This window comes from Phaenicophaeus curvirostris, chromosome 1 (genome assembly GCF_032191515.1).
Source record: "Phaenicophaeus curvirostris isolate KB17595 chromosome 1, BPBGC_Pcur_1.0, whole genome shotgun sequence".
In the NCBI taxonomy this organism is placed as follows: domain Eukaryota; kingdom Metazoa; phylum Chordata; class Aves; order Cuculiformes; family Cuculidae; genus Phaenicophaeus; species Phaenicophaeus curvirostris.
Genome location: NC_091392.1, coordinates 17,527,661 through 17,545,416, shown reverse-complemented (window position 1 = coordinate 17,545,416; position 17,756 = coordinate 17,527,661). Strand labels below are relative to the sequence as shown.

Here is a 17,756-nt window from a genome sequence, read left to right as displayed (position 1 = left end):
ATAGGCATATTTATAAAGGAATTAGGAGGTATTGCTCATGATAGCAGAGGATGGACTACAGAACAGTCCCTATTACCCCTATGACATTGTTCATGTATAGTCTCAACTGTATCTAAACATGTTTAAGTTCTGTTTAGAGGAGTGTCTTGTGATCACTTTAATGAGCCAAATTACTGTCTATCCCCAAAGAGTATGTCTATGTTACAAAATAAAAGAGCATCATGGAGGGAACACAGACACTGAACCTCCTTTTGACCACATGGTAGAACATTTTGGATTTTGGTTCTTTCTTTGGTAGTGATTGAGCTAGCTTTCTGTAGGACAAAAAGCAGGGGCATTGTCTGGAAGATAGATCATTCTAGGGAATCTTTAATTAGCAATATGAACAAGGATGCAGCAGATGTCCAAGATAGGCCTCTAGTGCTATCTGAGAAAGCTTTGTGGCTTCAGGAACTTCCATATGCTCAAATGCCAGCCCATGGTATCTGCAATCCATACTCTCAGTTTCATATTATAAAGAAACACTCTAGTTTGCATATGATGCATAACTTTTTATTTTTAATACTTTGAACAGAGAACATATCTAAGATGATAATTCCACATTATGCTATATATTGTGCTGTAGATTGAGCTAAATCTTGATTGTATGGATCTGACAGACTCTGTTCTAGTTGGTCTAATGACCAGGGATCTGTTACTGGGACAGATATGTTCATTTGTATAGCCATTGTTGCTTCATGCAGATACAGTAAACACTGGTTATGGCACTAGTGACAGCTGAAGAGCATCCTCTAGAGCTCACAAGATCTGACATATCTGAGGATGCCTGCTGCCTTATGTAAATAAACTATACCGACTGGTATACCTAGCTGCTTGGCCAATATTAGCAGTTTAGTATAATATAGTGTTTACTGTGTGTGCTTTCTGCACCTGACCAAGGGCTTCCGCGTGCTTCTGCAGAACAGGAGATCAAGACAAGCTGAGCAGTTTCGAGGGTCTGCTTTGAGATCAGAGCTGCATAGATTTGTGGTGTGGTGTAATATAAACCTCAGGCACAGAGCCTAGCTCTAAAGCACAGGCTAATTATTTTAGTTTTTTGTTTTTCTTTTTATTATACTAACCAGCACAGTAGTAATCCTTGTAGCCAGAAATAATTGACAGGTATACTGGAATTAATGCAATTTTCTCCGCCAAAAATACTTGAATCAATAGCAATCTCCAATTTCGACATATTTACAAATCTTTTCCAAGACAAAGAAGCACTCATGGGAAAGGTTTGTTCTCAGCCCAGTCTAATTAACTAATGAAATCATAACCAAGAAGTGTTGGTTCTTTTCCTGGGCCATGCTGAATTTCAGATGTAGAAATCTAGAGAGACTGGCGCGCCCAAGGACTCATTGAAAACCCTAGTCTAAATATTCCTGCTTTCCACTCATGGTACCATTTCTATTACTTTTCTTCAAGCAATTTCAAGCTTCACCCAGGTTCATAACTTCTCTTAATTCTTTCAAATATAACTGATACAATGCTTACTAATTCTCCTTTATCATCACTTAAATATTTAGGAATATAAGCTCAACTAATTATTTTTTTACTATTTCTGAGTGTCTTAACCTCAATTTTATAACATGACTATAATATTTGTCAAACAAAAATAAATTTTTATTCACAAAAATTTTAGAAATCAATATGTTAGCAATAATCCTTAAATACAGTAGTGAAAGTGAGCACAGTTATGATCTGGGTTTAAATTTGACATAATTGCACAGATCTGTAAATGCAATAATTAGCCTCTTAAGAGAGTGTGATTGACATAACACATTAAGTATGTTCTATAGCAAATATAAAAACATTTCTCAGTTTTTCCTTTTTTCTTTTTCTTTTTTTTTTCTTTTTATTCTTTTAGCCAGAGCTAGCAGCAAGATTGTTTTAATGACTTAGGCAAAACAGTTGACAATATGTCCCTTAGTGGGAACTTATGCAACAGCCTTGGAACAGTTTTCAGTCTGCATTATGAGCCATCCACGTAGAAATCTTCCTGCTCTATTCTGCACTGGTGCAGCCTCACCTTGAATACTGTGTGCAGTTTTGGGAGGCACAGTATAAAAAAATATCAAGCTACTGGAGATCATCCAGAGGAGGGATGCAAAGCTGGTGAAGGGTTTAGAGGGGAAGCCATATGAGAAGCTGCTAAAGTCACTTGGTCTGTTCAGCCTGGGGAAGAGGAGACTGAGGGGAGACCTTATTGCAATTTACTGCTTCCTCACAAGGGAAGGAGGAGGAGTGCACACTGATCTCTTCTCTCTGGTGACCAATGATAGGACCCAAGAGAATGGCAGGAAGATGTACCAGGGGAGGTTTAGGTTGAGTATTAGGAAAAGGTTCTTCACACAGAGGGTGTTGGAGCACTGGAACAGGTTCCAGAGGGAAGCAGTCACGCTGCCAAGCCTGACTGTATCCAAAAAGTATTTGGACAACGCCCTCAGACAATTGGTGTGAATGTTGGGATTGTCCTATGCAGGGGTAGGAGTTGGACTCAATGATCCTCGTGTGACACTTCCAAGTCAGGACATTCTATGATTCTATGAAAAAATAAAATGCCTCCAGGTCTCTTTCTGTGAGAAGCACTTATCTCCTAGTTTTAAACATGGTGGGAACATGCAACAGAAGAAACACAAAGAATATTCACACAAAGAATATGTGTCAAAGAATACACAAAGAAATACAAAGAATATGTATCAAAGGCATCCTGTGGGATATTTTTTCATTTTTCTCAGGGCTCAGTCATTGTTAGTTACAACTTTTCCACATATGACATTCAAGGAATGCAGCCTGAATTAGTTAAAAATGTGAATCTAATCTTCACTGGTGAAACCATATTGAATCTATGCATTTGATTTAATAAAATTAACTAAAAAGCATTAATTTAATTTCTTAAATTAAGACCACTACACACACTATTTATTTTAAATTTCTTATGCTAGTGTATTTTGCTCAAAGACAGAATACAGAAACAACCTTAAAGCATACAAAAAATATATAAATATATTTATAACATTCTGAGATGATCTTTCATATAATTAGTGGTTTAATTTAACAAGGAAAGGATTATCCCAATAATGTAATTCTGTAGTTTCTCTGCTTCTGTTGTGACTTACACTTAAGCCTATGCAGAATAAAGAATATTTATTTTCATGACTTTGTAACATTTTTTTCCAGTATATCTTTAATTTTCATTTCAGTTATAGTAAATACATCGAATTACAATGTGTCAACCAACCTACCACAAAACTCATAGTTTTTTGGAATGCATCCTTCAGGTTTTGATTTTAGCTGCCACTTTCAGGGAACTCATTCTAAGGAGTAAGGCATCATGAAAATTATTTTAAAGAAGTCCTAATAGGTGGATCCCCACTCTTCACTCTGGTCACTGAGATGGCAGGGACACACTTGGAAATTTACTGAGGGCTCAGAAATCAGCTTCTGGGGTTTACCAGTCCAAGTAATCAAGCTTGTATTCTCTAAGGTACTCATGCCCTCAGAGGTCCAGCATGGAGGAAGTTACAACACAGAAACTGAACAGCAGATTTACACGGAACTATTGGATTCATGAAAATTAAGAACAGAGGCTTCAAGAAAATCCTATTACCATTGAATGCCACAACCCTAGCTACATCTTTTGAAAATAAATGCTTAGGGTAATGCAAAAAAGACCCTGAAGTTTTGATGTAGCTCAACAAAAGCTGAACACCAAACATAGATGTTCTCCCATTCCACAGTTGAGGCCATGAATCAGTGGCAATTGCCTATATCACCTGTTTATGTTTTGTTATGATTGGATTTATGTATATGGATATGCTGATTTATTATTTCAAATGTTTGTGTCTATGTAAGCACAACTTTCCACTTTTTAAAGTGTGGGTAAAACCTTTAGTGTTTTATCAGTGCGGAAAATCATTTTATTATTATATAAGAGGCCAGGCTTCGGTTTTGAAAGACTGTAGGAAAATTCTGTTTCTAAGAACTCTGAAAGGCTTGTGCTCATATGTGTTGTCTTAGCAGTCACGCTTATGTAGCACATTTTAAATCTAAATTATTTGAATTGTTATGAAGATACTGACTAGACAAAAAGGTTGTGATCTGAAAAGATAACTCAGTACAATGCAATTGTGGGAGATAGTAACTATACTAGAGGCTAGGGAAGAATTTGTATTCTCATTTTATAATAATCAGATTAGATTTCTGAATTTCAGCTGTATTTCTGCTCTAACATTGCAGCCATAATACAAAGCTGAGCTCAGATGCAGTGAAATCAGACACACTGAAACTACACAAGGTGAACTCCCACAGTTACTTCAATGCAGTTGGACATATTTTAACTTTTGCTAGTCATTGGCTAAATGAAGAGATGTGCTATAGTAACAAGAAATTCGTTAAATGCTGAGCTTGCTGCACATTTGATTCTCAGTGTGTCTACTCACTGCCCTTTGTCCCAGCATTTCACAAGTGAAGGGAAAGGCACGCAGGCTTTCTCCTCCTTGTTATTAAAATATTTTCAGAGCATTTCAACTTCTTCTTAAATTTCAGTAATGTTATTTACTGTTGGTGTTGGTTGTTTGGGCTTTTTTTTTAATGTAAAAGATTGATTTTAAAGATGACTCCTGTCTTCATCCATTTAGGAATAAAGCTTTATCATATACACAGTGTAATTTAAACAAATTAACATGAAAAATTGCTGTCAAAAAGAAATGTCATTAAAATACATTCTTCATTAGAGAAATTGCTGTACTACTAAACCGCTCTTTGAAAGTGCTGTTTCTGTGACACTTTCTGGGTAGGTTTGATAGGATGTTGAAAGCTCCGCAGTTGACCTGTAAGTGAACAAAGATAAGTTTCTCACAATATCTCTGTAAGCCTGAGGGGAGAAAAGTTATTCCATGTTTCCTCCATTAATGTTTCCAGCAGTGTTATTGTGCTTGTAGCGTTGGCTACAACACTGTATCAGTACTCACAAGCAAAGCACTGAATTTTGAGATTTTGGCAAGGGCATTTTAAATCAGGCCCTATGTAAATATGAAAACAAAGAACTAACTGGAACTTACAAAAGAGACAGTTGGGAAAAAAATAAGTGAAGCAAGAAAGTCCCTCAAACTGTGTAGTAAAATTGAAGGAGAGACTACACTACAAAGCCTTTAACTTGTTCAGGTTGATTCTACTCTATAACCAAGACATTGAACTGCCTGTAATGGTGGCAAGCTCGGTGTCTTACTCTGATTTTATTGCAAGTGCCGTAGAATATGAAGGCAAAGAGATCACAGATCCTCAAATTTAAAACCGGGGTTTTTTTTCTGCCTTATTTTAACCTAGAAATACACTACCAATTACATTATTTCAGTGAGGATTTTAAGAAAGAGAGATTTATTTCTATTCCTCCAAACCAATGTTTGATGCATTTTATGTTCTGGTTTTTGGTTTTTTTTTCACATTGCATTTGTTCCAGGAAATTGAAAACATATATCAATAAAAACTTTTTGAAGAAAGAATGGAGAGTGGTTTTTTTAGGTGTATGCCTTGGGATCATGATACAGGATGACACTGTATGAAAATAAGCACAAGTTGTTAGACTACCTAATGGCATGAGAATGGTTTTCTGGTTTTCATGCAGCATAGCACTAAGTTTTTTAAGTTGTTTTCATTGCTTAAAATAACTTGTCAGAAAACAGGAAATTCAGATTGCCATTGATTATAGTAGACAAGACATTCATTTGATACTTGCTTTAAGTATGTGAGGTGAATACGATCAATTATTTTGTAGGCATCTGTTTCTGTCCCTGTGCCTTCAGGCTCTACCCAGTTGGCTGAGATGTGAACAGAAACCCCAAGGGGTGCAATGTTTGAAATGGATCCAAAGCAGGTTGGCTCACATTGTGTTTCGTGTAAGTTTTATTTTTGATCATGATGACATAGGTTAAAAATAGCTGCAATATTTGTACTGCTCATGAAATAGCAAATACTCGGGGTTTCTTACAGTCAGAATTAGACAAACCAAATATCTTTAGCATGACAGCTGTGCTCCTGCTGTCATTCCTGTGTGAACTGGTACTGCTGTGGAAGAAACTGGTAGTGATAGAGAAGAAAATCCTGCATCATGCTAGGCTATGCAACAAAAGATAGACGTGTTGATATATTGATGCACAGTTGTCTTTGGAAGGTGATCACCTCATGGATTAGGATGAATTTTAAAAGCATTAAATTTCAAATAACTTTGGAAATAATTCTGGAAATATTTTTGAGGTTGTGTTTGTCCTTTCTTTCATTCTCTCTTCTTTTTTTTCATTTCTTTATTTTTTTCTCTATCTCTTTCTTTCTCTTTTTATTTTATCTTTCATATGGGGATGAACTCTCAATGAGCGAGAATCAGCAGCAGGGACTGTAAGTTCTGCAGTCAAACACTACATCAAGGCAGACAGAGTGTCCCTGGAGTGAGTGAAGCCCATGATAGAGCTAGGGGTGGGTGGCAGCTGACTTCTGGAAGTGGCAGCTCATATATGGGCGGCTGACGTGTAGGGTGTGTTCCCACAAGCATTGGTCAGAGATTTAAACGGCCCCTGTGGAGTGCCAGTGACAACAGTGTGGCAAACAGGAGTGGGCAGACAGGTGGATACCATGTCAGAAGGACGTGGCGAGGCAGTTTTCGAGGCAGTTTGAGCAGGCAGGGTGAGCAGACGAGGGCATGGGAAGGGCATTGGACCTTATCCAGAAGTATCAAGGAACTGTGGTGTCCACTCAGCCAAAAATTAATGCCTCTCCAAGCTCATCACCAGCCATAACTGGTGCAGCCTCCCAGACAGTACCCCAGCAAGGCTTCAGGGTGTGTCCCCCTCTTGCACTGATATCGGACACCAGTGGGGGATTCAGCTGTGTGAGATGTGCTTGGGTGGAGGACCTCCTCCATCTGGTGACAGAACTCAGGGAGGATGTGAGCAGGCTGAGGACCATCAGGGAGCATGAGAGGGAGATTGACCATTGGAACAACACCTTATGCTCCCTGTCTAAGACCCAACAGGCAGGCATGCCTCATGTGACGGAGGACACCCCATCCTCTCTCCATTCAGCTAAAAAGAGAAATTTGGGAGATGGAGAGCAGTTTAAATCCCTGTTTAACAGGCCTCCCCTCTTTAAATCTCAGCCTCTCAGGTTCCTTAGCACAATAAATATGAAGCTCTGCAAGTGGAACTGAACCTTAATGATGATGGTGGGTCTCTCAGCCTAGAAATATTCCTTAGGTTAAGACACCCTAAGCCATCCAAAACACAGCTTCTGTGAAGAAGAGAAGATGGGCCACTGTCACTGTCCAAAAGCATCATGGTAAATTGAATTAAATCCTGTTGGGGGCTGGTCACTAGTGGTGTTCCCCAGAGCTCAGTGCTGGGGCCAGTTCTGTTCAATATCTTGATCAGTGATCTGGATGAAGGGATTGAATGTACCATTAGTAAATTCACAGATAACCCTAAGCTGGGAGGAAGTGTCAATCTGCTTGAACATAGGGAGGCTTTACAGAGGGATCTGTACAGGCTGGATCGATGGGCTGAGTCCAATGGTATAAGGTTCAACAAGGTCAAGTGCCAGGGAAGTGATTGTATCCCTGCACTCAGCACTGATGAGGCCTCACCTTGAATACTGTGTTTAGTTTTGGGCCCCTCATTTCAAGAAAGATACTGAGGTGCTGGAGCATGTCCAGAGAAGAGCAACGAAGCTGGTGAAGGGGCTGGGGAACAAGTCTTAAGAGGAGCAGCTGAGGGTTGTTTAGCCTGGAGAAAAAGAGGCTGAGCAGAGATGTTATCACTGTCTAGAACTACCTGAAAGGAGATTGTAGAGAAGAGGGTGTTGGTCTATTCTTCCAAGTGATAGTCTAGGGAATGGCCTCAAGCTGTGCCAGAGTAGGTTTAGATTAGACACCAGGAAAAGTTTCTTCAGGGAAAAGGTTATCGAGCACTGGCACAGGTTGCCCAAGGAGGTGACTGAGTCACCACCCCTGGAGGTATTTAAAATATCGGTAGATTAAGTGCTTAGGGGTATAGTTTAGTAGTGGGAAAGTATGGCTGGACTCAATGATCTCAAAGGTCTTTTCCAGCCACAAGATTCTATGACTGTAAGAATTCCAGCTTGGTATTTAGCACACTCTACAGTACATATGTCATAAGGGATAACCAAATCTGTGGAAAATTCAGAGAAATACAACTGGCAAGGAAAGTATCTTTAATTAAAAAAAAGGTCTTCCAGCTGGCAAAACTGACAAAAGCTCAGTTTAAGTTATTTGATTCTTCCTGTTCTTTTTTTCTCAATCTTTTTGATTCCAAACTATCTTTGACTTGTGCATAAAAACCTAATCATCAGAAATGAGAGAGTATCGAGGATAATTCATATTTTTCTTACCTTTTGCTATTCTGTAGTTCCTTTTCTGTAGTTTCTTTAGCAATCATCTTCTGGTTAACTTCCCTAGTAAGAGAACTGCATATCTCCCAGCTTCCTAAGTGATGGAACTGAGATTATACATCCAGAGCAGCGATTCCCTGCAGTGGAGGAATGTACTGCAAACAGACTAGAGAACAGCTGCCCCTCTGCAGTCTTCCCATCTGCTGAAAAGGAAAAACCATAAGATTTGAAAGATATTGAATGCAAAAATAATATCAGTTCATGGGAGACACAAAAATAAAGCAGGGCAGGTTATTCATTGGAAAGTTTAAGTCTTAGGAATGTTTATTTTCTGTCAGATATATTCCTTTCTTTGATTCTTCTTCTCTTTCTGCAGAAATACAGGACTGAATGTGAAAGAGAGAAGAGTTATGCTTTTTTCTGGCAGTTTTGCATCTACTTGAAAACTGTCCTTCCCTCCATATGAAATTTAGCATTGCTGACCTTACAGTGAGATAAGGCAAACTCTGATCTTCCCTAAATTGTGTAAAGAGCACCTCCAAAGGTGACACTGTCCTTTCCAGAGGAATGAACTGAAATCCTACAGGCCCTCCAGTACCCTCCTTCAACTGATTCTTAGAGTGACTGTCAGAAACATGGATTGGATTCCTCAACATTCTTCTGTCTAGGGTTTGTTACCCTACTTGTTATCATGGAATCATAGAATAGTTTGGGTTTGAGGGGACCTTAAAGATCACCTAGTTCCAACCCCCCTGCCATGGGCAGGGACATCCCACTAGATCAAGCTGCCCAAGGCCCCATCCAGCCTGGCCTTGAACACCTCCAGGGATGGGGCATTCACAACTTCTCTGGGCAACCTGTGCCAGTGCTTCATCACTCTCACTGTGAAGAAATTCTTTCTTATGTCTAGCCTGAATCTGCCCCTCTCCCGTTTATACCTTTTCCCCCTCATCCTATAACTACAAGCCTTTGTAAACAGTCTCTCCCCAGCTTTCTTGTAGGTCCCTTTCAGGTACTGGAAGGTCGCTATAAGGTCTCCTCGGTACCTTCTCTTCTCCAGGCTGAACAAGCCCAACTCTCTTAGCCTGTCCTTGTATGGAAGGTGCTCCAGCTCTGTGATCATCTTTGTAGCCCTCCTCTGGACCCATTCCAACAGCTCCATATCCTTCTTATGTTAAAGATTCCAGAACTGGACACAGTACTCCAGGTGAGGTCTCACAGGAGAGGAATAGAGGGGCAGAATCACCTCCCTCGACCTGCTGGCCACGCTTCTTTTGATGCAGCCCAGGATACAGTTGGCCTTCTGGGCTGTGAGTGTACATTGCCAGCTCATATCGAGCTTCTCATCAACCAGCACCCCCAAGTCCCTCTCTGCAGGGGGAGGGACAATCACATCATCCCTCATCATGTACAGAAATTGAGGATTGCCCTGACCCAGGTGTAGGACCTTGCACTTGGCCTTGTTGAAGCTCATGAGGTTCTCACAGGTCCACTTCTCCAGCTTGTTCAGGTCCCCCTGGAGAGAGATCTGTTCTTCTGTAAGGGTCATTGTAGGTACAAAGTAAGATTTCTTATTAACTGCCACCTCTGAATATGACAATTTCTGACTTCTACTGTGCATATTTATTGGGTGTACTAATTAAGGATATATATATTGATATAAAAGGGTTAAAATCCCCTGGTTTCACCAAGCAGGAGATACTCAGGTTTGCCTTTGACACTTCTGACCAAAGTAGTCTCTGAGGAAGAAATTAGCAAAAACATCAGCAGGCTTAGGTTGAGACCAGACAAAAGAAACAATAAATGCCATTGAAAAGCTGGTTGAATTCCCACGTCTTTTGGAAGTTGTCAAGAAGACTTAATTGTTTTTTGAGAAGAAAAAAGAAATATTGAGGACAACAACGAGAAATCCATGCTGAAGTAAGAAACAACTAGGAGGAATTTAGAACAAAGAGATGAATTATACTGGAAAAAAGGATACTCTTTAATTGATGAGAAGAAAGAGAGGTTGAGGAAGAAGTCAGAAGCATAAAGAACAGAGAAAGAAAAAAATACTATTTTTTAAAATATACAGGGAAATGATTGCACCTGGAGGTTCTTACTTTTCAGTGAGACTTTTATAGAAAAATATGTTTCCACTACCAAAACAGTCAACATTCTAGCCTACAATCTAGCCTTTGCCCAGAAAGAAACCAACACACTCTTGAAAACTTTTCGGTGAAAATAATAAACAGATTTTTGAACTTTGGGTATATGGTAAATGATTCAATTTACACATGCGCACTTTTAAACTATATGCATATATCAAATAAAATTTCAAGCAGCAGGGAAAGAGTAAAAATAACTGCAATATGATAGGTCGCCATTCCATGAAATCCAGTTACTACTGTGCATGTTCACAGAAAATATAATTTATAAGTCAATTTTGAGCTGATACTTCTTTGTATTTCCAAGAGAAGTAATGTGTCCAATAAGAGTAAAACTTCATGATCTTAAATTTTCTAGCATTGAGTGTGTATTTATAGGATGGACAATATCACCTTATTAGCTGACTAGATTTCTCCTTCAGTATATTTTGATCGTAGTACAGTTTAACAACGTAAATTCTGAGCTGCTGTTACATTTTACCTAAAAAGATAATATAAATGAAACTACATGAAAATTTATCTTGAAGAATGAGCTTTTGGGAACACCAACATGATTTTCAAAGTTTTTATACATATATACATGCATGTAAATGTACATGTATTTGTATATTGCCCCATACAGATATTTCTACTGAGTGAGAAAATTTCTTGGTAACAAAACCTACACCAGTTAAAATTATATTTATCAAGACTGCATTTGTGATGTAATTAAGAGTAGAATTAAAACAACAGCAGTATCAAAATTACATACTTTATCAAATTCAACATACCTTATGTTGAAAAGCTATAGGACAAACTTGTAACAGATGTGCAAGCCCCAGCAGTTTCTTGCAATTCTGATAAAAAATAGATATATAAAAAAATCCTTGAAGTTGATATAAGCTAATACATTTATAACCATTTACATTTGCAAAATATGATCCCTACTAGAACAAATCAAATTTTTAAGCTCAAGGTGTAGTGTAAATTGGAATGGCGATCTATTTACTGATAAAATATGGCAGCTTAGAAATACATTATCATAACCCTTTGGTATCTAACCATGCTGGAACAACTGTGTGTAGCCCCTGACAGCTAGAAATGGCAAATAAAATGAAGCTTCTACATTAAATTTGGAGCTTTAATTTTCTCTGTTTTCCATTTCTGTGTCACTGTACCCTATGCAGCATTGTCTTCTGCTACCTCTGAGTGAGCTAGTACCTCTAGATGAATTAGCAGAGCACCATCCTGAGGCAATAAGCCTGGATTTCAGAAAAAAAATTAGTAAATTGAAGCTTGGCATAGTGCTGCTGTAAGGTTTACTGCTTCTAAGTCCGGGTCTTGCTGTCTGAGAGTTCACCCAGATCTCTGCACAAAAATGATCTAAGAGACTATATCAACTAGAGGAAGTTAAGGTTTAGAATTTTAATCATGGCTGTTCAAATATAATGGTACTAGAAAGATGTAATAAGTTTATTTCATGCTAATGCAGTCATAAGTTTGTTCTCTGTAATCAGTAAAACTGCACACTTTTTAGGAGTTTTCAGCAGTTCTTATGGACCCAGAAAGTGCCTGAATGAGGTGCGGTACATCACTGTGGGATAGATTAGATAGTCCTACTTAAAATGCCAAAGTTCTTTTATTTTATTTTTTTTTCCCCTTGGCCTCCTGTACAGACTCACTGTTCACAGCATCTCTTTTCCAAATGCTGGTTGTTCTCATCATAGGGACTGACTCCAAGAATATAGGAAATATAGAATTCTATTTCTATGGGAATATAGAATATTTTCCTTCTTTGTTTTTTTTTTCAGAGATTTAAAATGAAATGAAATCTCACAGAAATCAGCAAAGATTTAGGATGTTCCTTCCTACACTTCTGTATCCTTTTGCTATTAAAATGACCAAGGTTTATGACTGAATGAAACTCATAACTGAGGCTAGCAAATCTTATGCTAAATGACTCCCCAGTGCTGCCCCAAAATACTTCACTGGAAGTGGAATGCTCAAAGGGTCAGACCTGCTGACTGCATGACTGTCTTATACCACCTGGTTTGTACCATCCGAGGTCCTGCCATTTAAACCACGAATCCTGAATATTTTAAGTAGGTGCCTGACTGTAAATTAAACATTAGTCATTGCTATGACTTTTCAAGGTGAATGTATCCACTGCATTCTGCTCTGCCACGGCTTTGATCTTGTGCTTTGGTTCTTTGAAGTGCTTGCCATCTGTCTGCAGTCCTAGATTTACTGTTCCTTCAGGCCACTCATACATGCTGAAAGAGCAAACCCAGCTTGTTTTCCAGCTTGCACTTGTCAGGACCATAGTCTCTGCACTCCACACTGAGAAACTGCCTTGTTCACCACAGCACATCACTGAAGTTCAGCATATGAATTCCTACTCCTTCAAGGGCAGTGACAAGGTTATTTTGTTCCTAGACTCCTCTCATCCAATTTATTCAAGTTTTGACCTCCTTGTTCTTTGCTGGAATGACAACACAATAGGATGCAAGCAGTCAAGCAGATTTCTGAAGATGACAGAAGTACAGGGTGGACCATCCTTATGTGACACACAGCTGATTCTGCTGTCCACTGACAAGGAATAACCGGTTGGGGAGATTGTAATCAATAGCAGTCTTAGTTGTAGTGACCTCGAAGCAGTGGAGCTCAGAATGCTAAAGTGACAAAAAAGAGAAGCAAGAATAATGACCATGGACTTCAGGCAAGTGTCCTAAAGTGTATTCAGGAAACAGTGGGATCCTGTGAGAGGACAACATCATAGAATCATAGGATCATTGAGGTTGGAAAAGACCTCTAGGATCCTCAAGTTCAATTGTCAGCCCAACATCACCATGCCTAATAAACCATGTCCCAAAGTGCCAAGTCTACACATTTCTTGCACACCTCCAGAGATAGTTACTCCACCACTTCCCTGGGCAACCTGTTCCAACACTTGACTTAAAGCATCCTGATGCAAAAAGGCGGCTTACAGGAGGTGGAGGCAGGGGCAGGCTATAAAGGAAAAATTTAGAAACATTACCTAGGCATGTAGGGATTGTGTTAGGAAAGCTAAAACTCACTGGAAAGTGATGTGTGTCAGAAATAGAAAGAGCAATAAGAAAATTTTCTATGCCCACATTAGTAGTAAAAGGCTGAAAAGAAAAAGATAGGGACATTGTTCAATAAAGCACATGGCTTAAAGGCAGTGGATGCAAACTATACTGAGTTACTTACTGCAACCTTTGCCTCATTCTTCATCATGACGTCTCCTAGAACCCTGTAATTAATGAAAAACTTGAAGGAGGAGAACTATTAGCAGTGGATGAGAATCAAGACTGGTATTACCTGAAGAAAACTCTATCTATACATGTCCCTAGGTCAGGCTACATCTAAGGTTGCTGAGAGAACTGATCAATGTCCTTGCATAGATGCTTTCTGTCATCTTTCAAAGGTAATGGAGATGACTGAGGTAAAGCACCCATTTTCAAAAAGGGATCAAAAAGAGAAGCTGTAAACTACAGGCTGTTCAACTTCACTTTGTCCCTGGTAAAACCATAAAAGACATCTTGTAGTACATCTCCAGGCACATGAAGAAGTTTAGTGAGTTACTGGGGGTAAATCATGCCTGATAGACCTGTTTGCCTCTGGGAAACAATGACTGTCTTTACAAATAAGGGGAGAGTGAGGGATATCATTTACATAAATTTCAGCAAGGCTTTCAACATTGTCTTTACTGTATTCTTCATGCAAGTTAGGACACTAAAAGCTGGGTGAGTGAACAACCAAGGGGTAAAAATCTAGTAGAATGATTGGCCTTGAAAGGCAGTTTTCATAAACAATTTCCCTCTTTGATTTTTTTCTTCTGCTGGCATATCAAGCTTGACTCATACAGGCCCCAAGAAAAAAAACCATTGCTTTAGCAGTGGGGATTAATTACCATCTCTAGTGTATTTAGTAGGAGTTCTGCTTTGTCTTACCCTCTTAGTTGAGGCTGCTATAAATATGAAGTCCATAAAGATATATAACATGTTTGAAACAAAATATTACACTGATGTAATATAACACAATGTCATAGCTTCTGTCTCTAATCATTGACATTATTGTTATGCACACCAACTCCTGCAAAGGTAACCTGATAAAATGTGTGACCTGATTAAGCACTTACTGACGAACAAGTCTTCCATTGTGCTTCTGCATGCTAGGGGAATGATCTAAAAAAAGGATACAAAGAGAAAAGAGCTGGAAAACTTACTGTAGAGCTACAGAATATAAACTGTGTGCTTCCACCTAAATTAATAGGACTAGAAATAACATTTGTCACAAAGTTATGTTCAGTTGCACGTTGCAAAATCTTTTTCACTAATGACTCCTTAGAGACCTTAATTATGCAGCAGTTAATACTAAATGTAAAATTTACTTAGGAAAGAAGGAGCAACTACTAATACCGTTGAAAACAAGCAAAGACTTTGTATAAGTTTATATTGTGAGTGGATTAAGGCATTGGAGCTGAATTCTGGGAGCAATGCCATTCCATTAAAATTGAGGCAGCTCATATCAATACTGTACAAAAAGAAAAAATCACTTGGCTCTATCATAACAATAAGAGGACATGATTTGCAAGGACATGGTTTGCGAGGACCATGTCATAAGTTACAGGTTAGAGGGATGCCAGAGAACTTGTAAAAGATCTTGGAGATAGTTGAGTCAAGCTGTATCTGTCTATGGTACTAAACCATATCCCCAAGTGCTTCATCTACCCATCTTTCAAAGACCTCCAGGGATGGTGACTCAACCACTTCCCCGGGCAGCCTGTTCCAGTGCCTGAGAACCCTTTTGATGAAGAAATTATTCCTAATGAGTAATCTGAACTCCTCTGTTGCAGCTTGCAAACAGTCCCTTGCCTATCACTTCAGAGAAAAGAACAAAACCTCTAGAACCTCCTTTCATGTAGATGTAAGGAGTGATAAGGTCCCTGCTCAGCCTCCTTTCTCAAGGCTAAAAAAATCCAGTTCCCTCAGCTGCTCCTCATAAGACCTTTGAGATCATTGAGTCCAGCCATACTTTCCCACTACTAAACTATACCCCTCAGTACTTCATCTACCGATATTTTAAATACCTCCAGGGGTGGTGACTCAGTCACCTCCTTGGGCAACCTGTGCCAGTGCTCGATAACCTTTTCCCTGAAGAAACTTTTCCTGGTGTCTAATCTAAACCTACTCTGGCACAGCTTGAGGCCATTCCCTAGACTATCACTTGGAAGAATAGACCAACACCCTCTTCTCTACAATCTCCTTTCAGGTAGTTCTAGACAGTGATAACATCTCTGCTCAGCCTCTTTTTCTCCAGGCTAAACAACCCCAGCTCCCTCAGCTGCTCCTCTTAAGACTTGTTCCCCAGCCCCTTCACCAGCTTCGTTGCTCTTCTCTGGACATGCTCCAGCACCTCAGTATCTTTCTTGAAATGAGGGGCCCAAAACTAAACACAGTACTCAAGGTGAGGCCTCATCAGTGCTGAGTGCAGGGATACAATCACTTCCCTGGACCTGCTGGCCATGCTGTTTCTGATATAGGCCGAGATTCAATTCACCTTCTTGGCCACCTGAGCGTGCTCCTGACTCATATTTATCTGGCTTTCAACCAACACTTCTAGGTCCTTCCCTGCCAGGCAGCTTTCAAAGCACTCCTCCCCAAGCCTGTGGTGCTGCATGGTGTTGTTGTGTCCCAAGTGCAGGACTCAGCACTTGACCTTGTTGAACCTTATACCATTGGACTCAGCCCATCGATCCAGCCTGTACAGATCCCTCTGTAAAGCCTCCCTACGTTCAAGTAGATCGACACTTCCAGCAAGATATTGAATAGAACTAGCCCCAGCACTGAGCTCTGGGGAACACCACTAGTGACCAGCCCCCAATGGGATTTAATTCAATTTACCATGACCCTTTGGGCCCAGCCATCCAGCCAGTTTTTAAACCAGCAGAGGGTATGCTTGTCCATATACATATACACGTCTTGCCTGTGTATATATATACAGTTTGTTCAACTTGCTGGAATATCAACTATTGCTGAATTATTGACAATGCATTATCTACTTGACAGAAGGGCACAAAGAGCAAAAACAGCACTGAAGAAGAATAGAATTGGGAAAGCTCCTACCTCGGTGTCAAAGCATTTAAGTTAGATCAATAAAATCTGTAATACATATTTCAGTTGAACTGTCCTGAAAACGTCAAAATGATCATAAAACAAGCCCTTGAATTCCACACACTGCAAGCATCATGGATTAATGCATGAACACTAAAGACCCACTCTGTTTTCAACATCATGCCATGGCATATTGCATAGTAACAGAGTACTCACATTCCTTGTTTTAGACATCTAATTTTGATATTCTGACTTGCTTTGATGCATGGGCTTACAAATGATCCTCCAAATCACATCTGTTGGAAGCCTAGAGCAGATAATGTAAACACCACAGTTACTGTGTTTGCAGGAAGGGACAGATGTTTCATTGCCCCAGTCTTTCTACACTCCAAAAGTATGAAAATAAGAGTCAAATGCACAGGCAACACATATTCCTCCCAGAAATATACCAACACTCTTTCTTTTCTTGGGAAGAGATCAACAGTTCATAAGCAAGGAAGTATTTGTAGAACTTTCCATCTGGTGTTCCTTGACAGCTAACAAGGTGACCAGAAATATGTGATACACTGCAAAGAGTGTTTCCCTCCACATGTCAAAAGAGTCATTATTTCTTTTTTCTACTTTAAATCATTGATGGAGATCATTTACCTTAAAACATCTTATGAAAATTTGAATTTTTGTTGAGATATACGGTTGCAGGAGACTAAAACAAAACTACCACCAGGGTAGTGTGGCCGAGCGGTCTAAGGCGCTGGATTAAGGCTCCAGTCTCTTCGGGGGCGTGGGTTCAAATCCCACCACTGCCAGCAAAACTTTTTCTAGGATGGAATAACACCAGATACAAGTATAATTTGGGAGAGAAGAAGCTGGAGGTCAGCCCTGCAGATGGGGATTTGGGGTACTGGTTGACAGTAGGTTCAATGAGTCAACAGTGTGCCCCGGCAGCCAACAGGGCAAACCACATGCTGGTGTGCATCAAGCACAGCATAATCAGGTCAGGAGGAGTGATTATCCCACTATTTTCATCATTATTGTCACCTCAAATTGAATACTGTGT

The 17,756-nt window shown here is 39.6% G+C and overlaps 1 non-coding gene across 1 annotated transcript; it reads left to right on the top strand.

The window, feature by feature from the left end:
• Positions 1 to 17,423: 17,423 nt before the first annotated feature.
• Positions 17,424 to 17,505, top strand: TRNAL-AAG (transfer RNA leucine (anticodon AAG)). Its single transcript has one exon. It is a non-coding gene; the product is annotated as a tRNA-Leu (tRNA).
• The last annotated feature ends 251 nt before the right edge of the window (positions 17,506 to 17,756 follow it).